At 42.1% G+C, this 15,369-nt stretch overlaps 1 protein-coding gene across 1 annotated transcript in view; it reads left to right on the top strand.

Moving 5' to 3' along the window:
* The first annotated feature begins 3,900 nt into the window (after nucleotides 1-3,900).
* The window catches only part of LOC134858907 (signal-induced proliferation-associated 1-like protein 2), a 64,781-nt gene continuing 53,312 nt past the window's right edge, over nucleotides 3,901-15,369 (top strand). The window contains 1 exon segment of the mRNA XM_063875126.1: nucleotides 3,901-4,004. The gene's annotated coding sequence lies outside the window, so the exon portion shown is untranslated.

Consider the following 15,369-nt stretch of genomic DNA (forward strand, 5'->3'; position numbering starts at 1 on the left):
TAAACAAGACTTGGATAATGACTTAACTACTGAAGACATCCTCAATGTGCCAGTGGCAATGTTGTGGTGTTAAAATATGAATCCATTAGAGTGCTCTGCAATGTGATTACAGCAGCGTGAATTACGTTTGCTTCCTCAAACCCAAATAAAGTAGTCTGGACTGATGGCAGAATGTCTTAAACTCTGCTGTTAAAGTCTTGTTCTCAACCCTTTAGGCTTACAATGCAATATCCACCATGTGTAGGTATGTGAAAATACCATAATTTAGTCGTTGATACAAGTGACGTCTGTTGCCATGTAGAATAAGAAATATTTGCTTTGATGAGAAAAAAAATATTGGCATTAACATAAGATGCTTACCGCAGATGAAAGGACTTTAAACATGTCAAATATCTCTTTGAGGTTACTATGGAAACATTTCATTTATAAAACACAATGGTTTAAGTTTCTTCTAAAATTGTTATTGTAGAGGTTAACATTTGAACACATCTTAGTAATGTTTTTACCTTCGTGCAATACTCATTTCCTAGAAAAAAGGCCCTAAATGTAGCAGTTAGCTCTATTATTTAGCCAAACAGAACCTTTATGGCAACTAGCTCTGCCTGCCACTTTCTACACCGTTTAGTTTGTTAACAATGTAGCATCATTATGGAAGTTTAGGGGTCGTCCCTTGGGAGTATCGATAGTTATTTTATTGCATCTCGAGTCTTAATCCCTTGTACATGCATGACTGCTGTTTAAAAAGTACTATCGTGCTTAAGGTTTTTGGCATAAAGTTATCGGTACCACTTTACAATAAGACTGTCCTTATAAAGGATTCATAAAGGGTTTATAATTAGGTTGGAAACACTTTATTAATCATTAAGAACCATTTATAAACCAGTTCTAACATAGTTTTCATACATCAACACAAGGCTCACTATTTGGCAAGATGACTAAGCCTTATATTGCGACCTAGCTTTCTTCTTCTTCTTCTTCATCAGCCAGCATCCTTGTTATCGGTGGTTCTCTGAGTCAATTCGCCCCTCGGTCCATCTTCCATTTTTCTTGGTATCTCAGTTTATCTCTTGTCTTATAAAAGTCTATTAATGATTTATAAAGTGTTCGCAACGTAATTAATAAATGAATGACAAACTATACGTAAACCCTTTATAAGGGTAGTCTTATTGTAAAGTGGTATCATCTTATCTGTAGCAGAAGTATCTGTTCTTGTAGTTACTGTACAGTTGTTTTGCTGTATTATTTGACATTTTTTGGATACCTGAAATAACCAAAATGATCCAGTAATTTATAAGAAAACTGGGAACAATGGGACGCACCCATATTGTATTCTGCTTTCTTATTCTGTTTTCTAACTGATCAATAATAATGTCCTGATTCCTCAGATTTAGCTTATCTGCGGGTCCCAAATGAGTGGGTGACTGTGATCTTGGGTCACCTTTTTTATTTTGTCCAAATGTTTCAATATGCTGCGTTGTATTGCTTTAAATTCACCAAATCAACCCTGATGACTGTGCTGCTCTCTGCTCCGCTCCTTTATCTCCCTCAACTTTCATTCTTTGTTCTGAAGGGAGGTCTGCTGTCACTCAAGGCTGTCATATGCAGTAAAAGTTGCCTAGCAACAACATGGAGGGATGCGAAGGCTCTGTTTACTCTCCACCCCTCCACCTCATATGCCAACTACCCCCTTCCAGTCTTCCACTTTCGTAGAAATGGAGTGGCATGGAGGGTGGGGGGGCAGCTCAGCCTCCTGCTCTCTGATGAATTCAGACAACAGATACAGGACAAACTGAGAGGAGGAGAGGAGGTGGAGAAAGAGAAGAGGAGGGGGGCGGAGAGGGAGAGAAGTGACATTCAGAGATGCTGTGTCTCCCTGTTGCCTGCCAGCTGCTTTTCCTCCCTTCCTCTCTGCAGGAGGAACAGGCCATTTCCCTAAACAGTCTCTCTCCTACTCTGCATAACTAAGGAGAAACTTGCCTTCCCACAGCATGCCGTTATCAGCAGACCTAAAAATACCGGACAGCAAATGTATCACATGCCTGGCTATCACACCCTCATGACTGAGGGCTGAATCTGAGCAGATGCAGGTGCCTTTCGCTCTTGGTAGATTATTAAATGCTCCCCGGTGCAAGTAATCAGGCAGCAGCCCTCGTTCCTTATCACATTATGCTGTTTTAACTTGGTTAGTAGTGTAATTATGAAGCAAGCCTCAATGGCTCTCATACTACCATGCAGAGCTCAGCTGTCTTATCAGGTTGACCGTAGAACGACAGGATTTGCCCTCAGGGTTTTTTTGAGTAAGAACAAGCTCCAGTGAAAGTGTTTGATTAAAACCAGTTGTAAATCTATTATATAATTTTAAGTGGACATGTATTGTGATAATACTTTGCACATGTATAAGAATTACATCGGTTACGTATTGATTTTGCCCAATATGATGAAAACAATGGGCCTAAAGTCATCTTTTAGACATCTCCCATTGAAGGTAATATCCAATGCTAAAGATTTTGGGATGTACACATTTTGACTCTCTTGCAAAGAGTCTGATACCCCTCTCATGTCTGTACAGGGAATACAAAGCTCCAGCAGTCAGTTAGCTTAGCATGAGAACTGGAAACAAGTGAACTACTACCAAGACTCTGTCCAAGGTTTCTAAATAAAAACAGATCCACATAGCAGGACTTTTAAAGTTCTCTTAATTAACATGTCTACCACCAACTATTAGATCTGTTATTTTATTGAAGTATTAAAAGGACATGTTGTGGTGTTACAGGAATATATGCGCGCAATATTCAAGCTAAACCTTATAATCCATAATTGGCATCTTTTTAAAATGTTGAACGGATTTGTCATAATGGGAGAATTCAACAAAAATGTTGAGTCCAACTACGAATTCCCATTTTTTTTTGGTAAATTCCTAACTGAATAAAATAAAATACACTTTAAATTTCACAAAGAAACATTTCTTTAGCAACTAAAAGTACATTTTGTACAAATGAGGGTAAGTATATTTTTTTAATCACTCAAAACTCATTTGAAAGATGAGCTGTGAAAGAAGTTGTTGTAGTGTTTGTGAATGTAGGTCGTTCAGCATGTGTATCCGTTTGTGTAATGACTACCCTCGGTATGTAAATTACCCGTCAGACCCGGACGTCCATGTGCAAACGAGCAGTTTTTGTGGGACTGTGTGTTTCTCCACAAGCCATGCTGCACATGTGTGTAGGCTGATGAATAGTTTGTCTGTTTTCTGGGATGCAGTGACAAGAACTCTTGTTACCTCCTGGGGCTTCCCACTCTTCAAATAAAACCCTTTTCCTTCCCCTTAGTTTGAATCAAAGCTGAGAACCTGCCTGCAGAGGCGAGATCAAAGCAGTTTGTGGCACAAAGACCTGTACTTGCTGCCATTCATACAGCTTGATTAAAGTCTGTCACTTCCTGCTATTAACATTCCCCTACCTCAACCAGAGAGAGCAAAGCAGTCATCAGGAAGTGGTTACAGTGACACTGTTTTAGTGTTTTTCCAATTAAGCTCCCTGAAAATCAATTATGTTGCACTATGCAAGTCTATCATCAAAACTCATTTAGATGAGATGTTCTTTTTTTAGCCTTTATGGGTCTTAAGAAGTTTGACGTCTTCAGAAATAACTGGCGTCACATAAACATCATACCTAGTTATTGTGCAGCTTTTAATGACGGTCATGCAGTTGTCCAAAGTGCTTTGCTCAGAAGTGCTTCAGTGGTTGTTGAGAAGGGATTTATTACAGTCTCCACACCCGCATTTCGGCCATAAACCCTGAGTCATAAGACTGCTTCACTATCACGATGCTGTAGGGCCGTGACACACTGAGCTGAACTTGAACAGCTAGCGTCATCAAAACGCAACTGATCAAACCCTTCAAGACAGAGGCTGACGTGTTGTTGAATTTGAACATCGCAAAGACTACAGCTAAAACCTGCTGATCTGGCTTGTATAAAAGGAAATTGCTACGAAGAAGCATGTAATGGTGAGTTAGTCATTCGGGCTGTTCCCAAGTCGATTAGTTGAATCATTTGTTGTTTTTTTCTTTTTTGTCTGTCAAGTCATCGTGAATTACATTTTATTTTGGGTCACATTGGTTGTAGGCTACAAATGGTCATAAAGTGCCTTTCCAAGCTGATAATGGTTGCAGGCACCAGCATAAAGGGATTAAATGGTCAAATTTGTATTGAAACTGAAAATTGGATTCAAATCTTTCTCCCCTTGCTTCAGATTTGTCCTGACTTTTTTTTATTGTTGTTGCTTTTGCCTCTTTTCTAAAGGCAAGCATTGACATCTACAACTTTTTAAATACACCACTTATGTTGTTATTCCCCACCGTGCAGGTGCAGAACATACATGACTGCGGTTCGCTGTCTGTCAGCTGTAGTCTCTGATGCGTCACGTCTTCTGACTAAAGCTGCACTTGAGCACACTGCCGTCATTCTTTGTTGCCGCTAATTCTCCGGCTTGCTGTGTGTAGGCCCTTAAACCCACAGCTGTTTGCAGTGAGGCATCAGAGAGGAGCGCTCTGCAGAGATGAACTCTAATACACTTTTTCTTCCTTGCTTCTCCTCTCCTTACATCCCTGCTGACTGTTTCCAATCCTCTGCTGGAGGTAAAGATATGCAGGCTCAGCATATGGCATGTGGGATTATCGGTTTTAAAATAAGGGGCAGTTCTCTCTCTGGTTGGATCTTTTCCTCTTATCTTAGTGTGTTTAAGTCATAGTTTGTCAGACAGACCTTTGCACCAAGCTGTGGGAACCGATAAGTAGATTCCTCCATCTCCCGTCGCTCCAAATTTAAGCCATCGTTAGGAAGGGCACATGGGCATCTTCTCCCGGGAACAATAGCTTTTCCCCCTCTTTTTCCCTTGTCCTTCCTGTCAGCCCAAGAAGCTGTGAATGTCACGTCCCCCCCCCCCAACCACCAACTTCCAACAGTTCCCCCACCCAGCACAGCCACCTACTTTCCTTTACATATGCTAATGGCTCATTCATTCTGTTGGTGGCTTTGTCACAGGGGGGGGGGAAAGGGTAGTGAGCATTAAGGGGCAGCTGTATGCATTTCACTATATTGACTCCCCGATGGCAGGCAGACTCTGTCCGTCTTTTCCATCTATTTTCTTCCATTTTCTCCCAATCCTGTTGTTGGGTAAAGGTGCAAAAGGAAGGTTTGTTTATTTGAGAGGCTTACTGCTGTGGAGAGAGGCGGGTTTTTCCTCAACAAGTGGCTGATGGATTTAATGCACTCGGATAGCATCTCCACAGTGGGCTCATTAGCACAGCAGCTCACATGGCTTTGAGTCGTCTGCCCTTAGGATTTATGGCTCTGATGAAAACGGATTCTCTTAATCAGGTAAGCATGGGAACAGTTGATACTCAATGTTGATTTCCATGGGACGGCCTCGAGGGAAACAATGTAAAGGCTCAATAATGCATATTGACCTCGCTTTGACTTGCATTCATGTTCAGAATGAGCAATCTCTTAAGTGAGGATATTGTTGTTTTAAGACAATCGTATGTATGTGTGAGCGGGGTCTATCACAGGAGGAGTTTGTGAGTCTGTGTCTCAGGCAGACGCTGCACAGAAAGTTTTTGCGGGGTGAGTAAACCTGTGATTCATCCGTGTATCTGTGTTTACTCCTGTCCTCCCCACCCCTTGCGTCCTCCGGTTGACTAAACCTTTATCCTGTCAGCTGTGGAACCTCCAGCTGCTGCCCCGAAGTCCACATTGTGTTTCTTATGCCAGACTTCTGTCAGCAACACTACACCGAGTCTAAAAAACAAACTTTGAAAAGAAACTGTGTGCCGTGGTTGAACAAAAGGGAGATGCGCTTTATGTTTCCGCTGCTCTGAGGTTGCTCTGCCGGTCAGCATTTATATAAATGCTCCTCCCTGAGTGATGTGTGTGAATGTGTTTGTGCATTAGCGTGTCAGCTCTCAATCGTAACAGTTTCACAGTTTACCTACTCCTTTGCTAATGTGACGATGTGGACTCTTTCTAACCTCAGCGAAAGGAGAGGCAGCCCAAAGCTTTCAAGCCAAACTCAAAGAATCTTTTAGCAGCTTCCCTTTTGTTGTGAGAGCCCTCTTCTCACCATCTCCCTCCTTGTTTTTTTTTTCTCTGTTCCTGAGAGAATGCACTCTGCTGACAGGCTGTCATTGCTTTGGAGGTTTCAGGGTAAACAGCATGCTGGGGGGGATGTGTGCTGATGGAAATAGGTGGTGGTTTGATTCTGCACGTCCCGTTCTGTCCCACCACTGAAAGCCCGTGTGGCTAGCCCAAGTTCGGGGGACAGATGGTCCCTTTTGGAGAAGGGCAACAGCCCAGTGCTCTGTGTTCGCAGGGCTCCACTGGAGCAGCCAAAAACAAACACGGTGTCCTTCTGTTGGGAGCATACAGGAGTCTGCGAGACCTGAATAGGCCGTGGGAGTGACATCTAAAACGATGCATGTGCGTCTCGGTTGTGATGCTAATGCGGCTTGTTACATCATGTTACCCGACATACAGCTAAGGGCTTCATGATAGCACCGCCAGCCACATTCATAATAACACGCTATTCCATTAGTCATATTATTCGGTGTTCATTAATTTTGTATCCGAACTGGGACCCTTTAGATGATCCTTTACCAAGTTTACAACCCCACTTAAGTCTTTTAACTTGCATTGAGGGCCTCAGTTTGCCGCAGTGCTGTACTTTCATTTGTATAAACTGGCGTATTCTGTAGTCCTGTCTATTTTAATTCTGAGATCACCCTGAAACAACTAAAGGACAATGGCAGTGTGCTGCCTGGCAGGCGCTGGGCACACAGCCAGCTGGCAGGTCCACAGGGTAGGAGACTCCCATTTTTAGTAGAGCCAGGAGGAGGCCTGCCTTTCTCCCTCACTACACCTCCCTACAGCCAGTACTACCGCTATTGTGCTGTTTTTACATGAGACCATCTCGAACTCAAGAACAGCGGCTCTTTTCTTTACAAAACCTAACTTTACGGCATAGTTCCGCCCTACACCTCGTCACTGTGATCATTTGAAGCTAGCTACAGAGCTGTGACGGTGGTTGAGCTCCTTCTTGATGGATGCTTCGTAATTATATTCATCTTGGCCTGTAAAGGTCTTCATTCCAAAGCTGCAGTGGTAAATATTATATTTTATCAACGGCTGTCATCTTAATTCATTACCTGACATTGGAATTTAGAAATTGCACAAGAAGGTATTTTATGTCTGCAATAGAAATGCTGCGTGAAATGACTTTGATGGAGTATTGGCTCAGATTCATGACTCTTGAAGAACATCTGTAGTGGATATTTACTGAGCATTTAGCATGCCAAAAATGCTAGTGACACTCTGATTGTTTTTGAAGCAAAAATGTTGCGTTTGAACCCTTCAAAACATGCTGCGGTGCCTCACAACACAATCAATTCCTTTCCGAAGACTCAACTGATGTTTGCAGAGAAGCAAAAGTGAAAGATATGTGCCTTCATGTTGTGTGGATTACTATACACATAATTGGATTTACAATGGCTCCCTCCTTCTAGTTCCCTGGCTTCTATACACAATCACGGTGCTTGAAACAAACCACTGGCACACCCCCTTCTCTTTGTGTGTAACTGAGCATATGGTAGATATTATGAGATCTGAATGTGTGCAGGAAATGAAAAGAATTTACCATTTCTGTTGGGTAAATACTCACTGTTCCCTGAACCAAGTGAGATGGAGTTGGTTCACAGCTGACCCCTTCGCTTCAGACATTCCAGATGCAGCTACTGCTAGCACAAAGTGGAGCACACTCATGGGTGCACTCAGTGGCGTAGGAAAACAGACTCATGTTCGTGTAAGCTGCCTCCATGATAAGGCTAGGAATAACCGCCAGTCCGAACCACAGAGGCCGCGGCAAAGCAAACATCTATCTTTTGTTTAATTTTACACGTGAGAGCACAACTGTTGACAGATGAGGTGTGGCGAGATGGCTGGCGTAGTGCGGTGACCTGGGGTTTAGCTGTGCAACCACCACTATCAGACTGTGCAGCTTCATCGTGGCCTCTTTCAGTCCAGCTGTCTCGTATCTGTGGAAAGCTGCTAAATGTTCCTACGCTGTTATGAGTATTGAAGTCTGGTATGAAACAACTTCCCTTTTTTTGCAAGGATTCCAGTGTAGTCTCCTCAATCCAGAAGCAATGTGTGTTTTTTTAACTTGTGGGTTTTATATAGATCAAAATGCAGACGGAGTATAGAGACTTTCTTTTGAAGTAGCTTTCATGCCAGAGGATAGGGTTTTGGATACACTGCTGCAGCTTGTTTGATAGATTCTGTGTGTTCTCCTTAAGTCTGTGCACCTGGGGCACTGAAAGGGCATCTGTGAATTTGGGCATTTCCCACAGTGCATTGTTAGGCCGGCCGCCCAGGGAATGATGAGATGATGAGGGTGCATGTTTACTCCTTGCTGCTGTCTGACCTCCTTTTTTTATCTCTTCTACTGATTGTTCTTATGCTGTAGGGTCAACTCGGGTCTGTGTGCGCTGAGATGTAAACAGAAAGCCTGTAATCGCCTACTTGCTCCCTCTGTTCACCCCCCCCCCATCTTCTTCTTTTTTGCAAGAACAAACTTACACTGGTCTTCCTTGAGAACTGTCTTCTGCTTCTGCCTTTTGTCATGTTGGTATGAGCTCATCGTGTGTGTGAATCATGCAAGAGTGGTCAGTGGTGAAGTGGTCTAAAGCTAAGAAATAAAACATGGAGGTTGTAAATTGAAAAACAGACATGGCATGTTTTTTCTGGCAACATGGCAAGTTTAAAACATTGCAAAACATGCAGTTCTTCTGCATTGTGCTTGGGATAATGCAGCGTGATAGCCAAGCATCTCTTTATGGTTTACCATAATCAGTTCCACATTTTATACATCAGATATGTTCATGTTCGTTGTTAAGCTATTGTTTTTTTTAAATTCCAAGCGAGGTAAATGGAGCAAATTTAAAAACAAAACAAATAATTTCAAGGCAATTTTTCTAAATAAACAAATGAATTCCACGAGAATGATACACACACACACACACACACACACACACACACACACACACACACACACACACACACACACACACACACACACACACACACACACAATGATCTACTCCAAGGATAAACCTGACATCAGAACTGATAATGTACTTCTGAATATGTCGAAATGCATGTGAATAGTTCTGCGATGATTTGAATGACATTAAGTGTGTTTACTTGGAGTGTTAATGGATTTCCTGCCTTTTCGGAAGGGATAGATAGGAGGGGACTTTTAAGGTAATGGGACACTCATTTTGGCACATCATAAAAGCGGCTGGCACACATTCCTCTCCTCATTTGTACCCCTCCTCTGTTGTATGAAAATAATCCCACCACTCTGTCTCCTTGTTTGTTTTAGAGAACAAACATACTAGCTCCTCGTCTGCTTATTGTCATCGTAAAGCAGTACCAGGACCGGTTCTAAATCCTCTTCCCACCTCCTGTAACACAAGCTGCAGCCAGAGCATGTGCATCACTCATTTCAACTTTCACCTCAGTATTTCTGGACTTATGTTTCCACAACTTGCAAATTGCAGCCTTTTTGCGTGGAGGGTGCAGACCTCAAGTCACACCCTTTGAGGACAAGCCAAATCTGATGTCAAATTGAGTATAGAGTAGCTCTAAATGACAGAAATGGAGTGACGTGAAGAGAAGATACACAGGGGGGCTGTTTGGTTACTGACATATATATCCTCTCTGATGGAGGATCCTGTCACATTTCCACCAATTCAGTAGTTTACCACTTACACAACCCCCCTTAACCTAAATAAATGTACACGTGTGTGGTTTATAAACTCTTATCCACGTTTGTAAATGATAACCAGGCTGGATATAGTTAGTTTCCATGTATCAGGAACGATAAGGCAGCTGGCTGGATCTCATTTTGTTGGTTTCCTTACCTCCCACTGAGGGTGTGACCCTCTTTTCACAGTGGCCATTAAAACCTCCACATTACTCCCTGCGTGCAGTATTGGCGCGTTCGGCTGGTGGCCTGACCACAATAACAGAGGGTGGAGTTAGATGATTGGGTTCTTAGCGGCTCTGATATAGGGAGTTATTGCTGTGTACAGGAAGGGGCGGGATCGGCGCTTAATGGCAAGGCTATAGCATCAGTGCTAATTTGAGTGTCAGCTGGTGGGAGATTCCTCCCTGTTGTGAGGTTGAATTGTACGGGCAGCAGATGAAAGAGGAAAACGTTGAATGGTGCATTTGGTTTTCCTTTGGTCAATACTTTCATAGTTGGTGTAAGCTGTGGTACACACACACACACACACACACACACACACACACACACACACACACACACACGGGGGGGGGGGAAAGATGGTATGCCTGTTTTCCCAGGCTTCAGTAATGAACTCTTGAGGATAACATCACCCAATTAATTGGTTGTGTGGTTTAATTGCAGGAATCTCTTTGAGCTAGGTTTGGCAGAACTCCCATTCCATTTTTTTTCTGCTTCTCACTCCACCTCTTTCCCTTCTCTTCTTAACCTCACATTCTCCTTTTGCTTATCCAGTTAAGGTAAAGAATCGCTCCACTGAAACAGAAACACAAGTGTTTTCATCAGATTGGAGATGCCTGTGTCTGGTTGCAGTCCTCCCCTTCTTTCCCTGACTCAAAGTGCGATGAATTTAATATCGCTCCTGCTCAAAACTATCACACTCCCCTCTGATTCCCACCGCAAGGTTGGAACAGCTGCTCTCAATAGAGGATTGAAAACAGAGCTCCCACGTTGTTATAAATCGACTCCTCGGAGGACGAAACACTAATATTGTGTGCGAGGAAGATTTGATTGTGTTTGAGTGTGATGTGACATGGAATGTGATTCATTGTTTTCTATTGAGGAATCAAATGGCGGGCAGCGACGCAAACGTAACATGCCTTCAGGTTACTTTGCCTTCCGCTTGGACTTTTTCATTCCTCTGTGGTAATGATGAACACAGTGTGACATTTCCAAATGTTTCATTGGCTGTCATCACCAAAGCAGTGTAAGGCAGGCAGGAAGGAACCAAGATAAATGGACTGACTAAGACTTGTAAATTAGCTTCACATAGCAACGCTGCCTGACTTGCTATATGATGAAGACCATGAGCTGGAAAATTGGTGTAATCATCTTGGCCTCTAACCTACATCGCACCCTAATTTGGCTGTGGGAGGAGATGATGACTGTGTTGCAGCTTGGCCTCGACTCGGGAGGTCGCGGCGTCTTCGGGACGAGGCCAGCTACTACTTCCCGCTCGACGAGAACAGAGGAGCATTAATAGGGCTCAATTACTCTGGGCTTTATTAAAGATAATTGGCCATAATTACAGGTCTGTGTTCAACCCAGGGTTCAGAGTGGCCCAGCATCTTGCTAGGGGCTAAATAAACACGACTGACATGAGGTGCAATAGGCTGGACACTGAGGAGGATATTTTAGAGGAATGTGAAACTTCAAGAAAGTGAAAAATATGTCTTGAAATAGAATTGGTTTAATTGAGAGCCATGTGTCTTTAACTAAACGCTTCAGCTGTGAGTGTATTAAATAATATAATGCGGTGTGATTTATGATAGGCTGTAATCATGCAGGGTTTACAGGCAGAAACATGCACTTTAATGGTGCCTTTGATGCCATATGCAAATTGTGATATTTTGCTTGCATAATTGTGACTTCCAGGTGACTCTTTCGCACACATAATTTACTAAACAATCGCACATCAACTAGTTAATTCTGCAAATGATATTTTCAAATGTAACCCCGGGTCTAAGACAAGTGACAGGTTGGGCTTTTTAGAAAATCACGACTACCTGAAAGAGACCTTGTTGCCAACAATTCAGATGATTTGGCATTCCTCTCCAGAATATTTTCTAAGGGCTGATGACAAGGCCCTTGCTTTTTAAGCATAAAGTATGTGACTAATTTCCTTAAGTGCTGTCAGCTCTGAGTGGAGCAATCTTAGTAGTGTTGCGCTCAAAATGTGTTTGCATCTGGCATCCAACGGAGCTTTAGTGTTAATATATGCACTGCCGTTGCATTGACTTCATTTACATAAACCTCTTTTTCGAAAGTGCAATTCTTTCACTCATAGCTTAATTTTGTTAAGGAGTAAAGTATTTTTCTACCCAGTTTGATCTATCAGATACTATAACGATGTAGGACTGGGAGCACTGCAACAAAAACACAGTCTAGATTCTTTGCTAAGAGGAACTTTCTCTCAATGAGCACAGGGACAGTTTTCTAGCAGTCGTAGAAGTGACTAATGAGGAGTCAGTCAGTCTAGCGAGTCTGTCACAGTTGGCCGACATCTTTCCGTGTGTCCTGCCCGGGTGAGATATCCGTAATAGTGGACGATTAATCTTGGGACGATGGACAGAACGTGAACTTTTCTGACAGCATATTAATATCCGCCGGGCCTTTAATCAGGCCACAGTGTCAGAGGATTATTTCAAGACCTGTCTGAACCGCTGGGCCACTCCTCCCTGGATGAACCCAGATGAAAGACAGACTATCCAGCATCAGAGACAGAAAATGAGTTCATTACTGTAATTAGGCCTTCCTTCCCCAGCTCTCCTTCTCCATCCCTTCCCCCTGTTCACCAGGCCTTGCGTTCTTAAACACCCATAATGGCGATGCATTACTCCGGTAATAAAGGGCTGTTAGCAAAGCATGCCGCCCACCCTCCATCTGCTGCCTCCCTAGCACACAGACACAAAGGCAAGGGCAGAAAAAAGCCTCCTTCAGGTCACACACAAGACAGATTCTGCTGACCAAGTAGCCTGTGGCACTCTCTATTGGTAGGGGGGTGCAGGGGGGGTGGATCTGGAATGAGACATGGTACAACTGTGTTCATTAATCACTGTCACAGGGGAAGAAGCTAATAGAAGGCAGGAAAGGGAAACACGGACCACCATGTTCATTAGTTTATCCTGTCCTGCCCTCACTGTGAAATAAGGGCCATCTAACCCCTTACTGACCCCAGGGAGACACTACACACTATGAACACAACGACTTTGTTTATTCTTATTTATTGTTTTTGTCATACATTTTTTACGTTACATTCAAAATAAATGGGGAAGAAATTAGAGGTTACACAGGGAAGCTAAATTGAAATATTCAAATACTTTATTGGCACAATAACTACGGCGTGGTTTTTGGCAATCAACATCATAACTCCCATGTTTGTCCAACAAAGCAGCATACAATTCTCATAAATATAAATAAATATGTGGACTATAAATAGATGTTTGTGCTTTAAACATCTGACGTAACGTTTTCTAAGCTGTCTTTATATCGAGTTTTTTACATTTTTTTCCTGATAGTTAAAATGAATATAAAACTTTGATTGTTTTCTTTTCTTTCTCTGTGTCGACAGCATCACACCTCCATCTTTCTGTGTAGCTGCTCGCCACAGACCACTGTGAATAGTCCTTCATGCTGTGTTGTTGCCATGCTTTGAGATTACAGTATGTCCGTTTCTTTGTTCTTCTTGTTCTCAGTCATCCGTTAAAGCCTCTGTTGGAGTGTCCCCATTGATAAAACTGTTTGCACAGGTGGCACATTTTGCTGTCACTAGCTCTAATCGTGAGTGTGAACGGGACTGAGTTCGGTCAACGCGTGCCATTTGGTTGTTGGTCAGCAGACGGCCATATAGTCGCCTCTGTCCACTGTCACGCCTGGGAAAAAGACACTGAGCTATAGACAATATATTTTGGTTGACCTATAGAAACCTCAAATAAACTTCCAGCAGCAAGAGCAGCACTTTACAGTCATTTTCCCAGGAGTCTTTGTTTCTTTTGGCATCTCGCATGCTGTCTCGGGGTGATGGATATTCAGTGTTTGGATCTGGCAGAGGTCCCATTTCCTCTCTTTTGTCAAGTTGAGAATTAGGATTCACAAATATTTCAGAAACAATTATCCTTCTACAATATGCAGTTCAGTACAATAGAGATACTTATTTAGACTTTATACAGGGGTCATTCTTCAAGAGAAATGTTCAGATTAGGGCATGCTTAGACAAGTACATGTGTATAATTTAGAAATGAGACCGTCAGCAGTACTGGACTGTGAGAACAACCATATTTATTGTTAATTACTGCAATTGTAACAATGTTAAGGTATTTAGACTTTATATAAACATCAACTCCAGTAAAATTTAGAAGCAAATATTAAACATTTTACTCCTACTTTTGTCTGATAGCTGTTGATACTAGTTTTATGTTATGATTAGTGTTAAATAATACACTATCAAATAGATTTTGATCGATGTGTTAATAAAGAATAGACTTTGTTGATAACTAGGCATCAATAATTATCCAGTAATACAATGTGTATATTATTTTGATATAAGCCATTTTGCACAACTAGTATTTTCACTTTATATTATAGTGCTGATGTTTTTGTGCTTTTACTTTTAAATGTGGGGCTTTTTCTACACTTTGGTTTAAAATACTTTTATTTAATACAATTAGCAGCACTTTTTACGCTCTCTTATCAGTTATGGATAAACACAACCTTGAATAGGAGAATTCACTTTTGTAACTTATTTTCTGTAGAAAAACCAAAACCAACTTGATACCCCATATTTTCCAGGTTAGCCTTGTCAGACAAAGATAAAGATGTAGTCTGTGTTGAAAATAAGGCGTTTGCATTGTTGAGCAGAGCACTGCAACCCGGGAGATGTTCCATTATTCGTCGTACGCCAACTGTAACAGGCAGACATATTTCCCAGACCAGTACATGTCCAACGTTGTGCATTCACATGACACAACACAAAATACTGCCGTCCGCTCCAAACCTTTGTTTGATACAGTGGCTATACAGTTTCTATGTTGTGAATGAAGCTGTGTTCATAACCAGACCAGTCTGAAATGGAACGGATAGGATTGTGGATAGCTTGGCAGAAGAGGGTATCATTATCAATCTGCTTCTACACATTTGGGTCATGCCTGCATTAACCTGTATTTGGCCGTATACTTTATTATTTCCGAGTCATCCCGAGTGTATTTGGTCTAGTCTGCCGGTCTGCAGCTAATCTTGATGTGACCCACATTTTAATCCCGAAATAGTTTACCCTCCTCCCTAACTGCATGTGAAATGTAAACAGTTGTCTGTAAGTGGAAGATATCCCATTAAAGGCAAGTGGACGGCGCTGAAACTGAGAGAAACCATTACAAACATTTTAAACATGGTTTCACATAATCACTGAAGCAAAAAGAAACTAGCAGTGCCCTTTTTCTCTGTGATGTGGAGGGTTTACTCTAAAACTCATGGGGTTTTCACATGATTGCAGAAAAAGGAGGAATGAGGCACAC

The sequence above is a fragment of the Eleginops maclovinus genome, chromosome 22, assembly GCF_036324505.1.
Source record: "Eleginops maclovinus isolate JMC-PN-2008 ecotype Puerto Natales chromosome 22, JC_Emac_rtc_rv5, whole genome shotgun sequence".
NCBI lineage: Eukaryota > Metazoa > Chordata > Actinopteri > Perciformes > Eleginopidae > Eleginops > Eleginops maclovinus.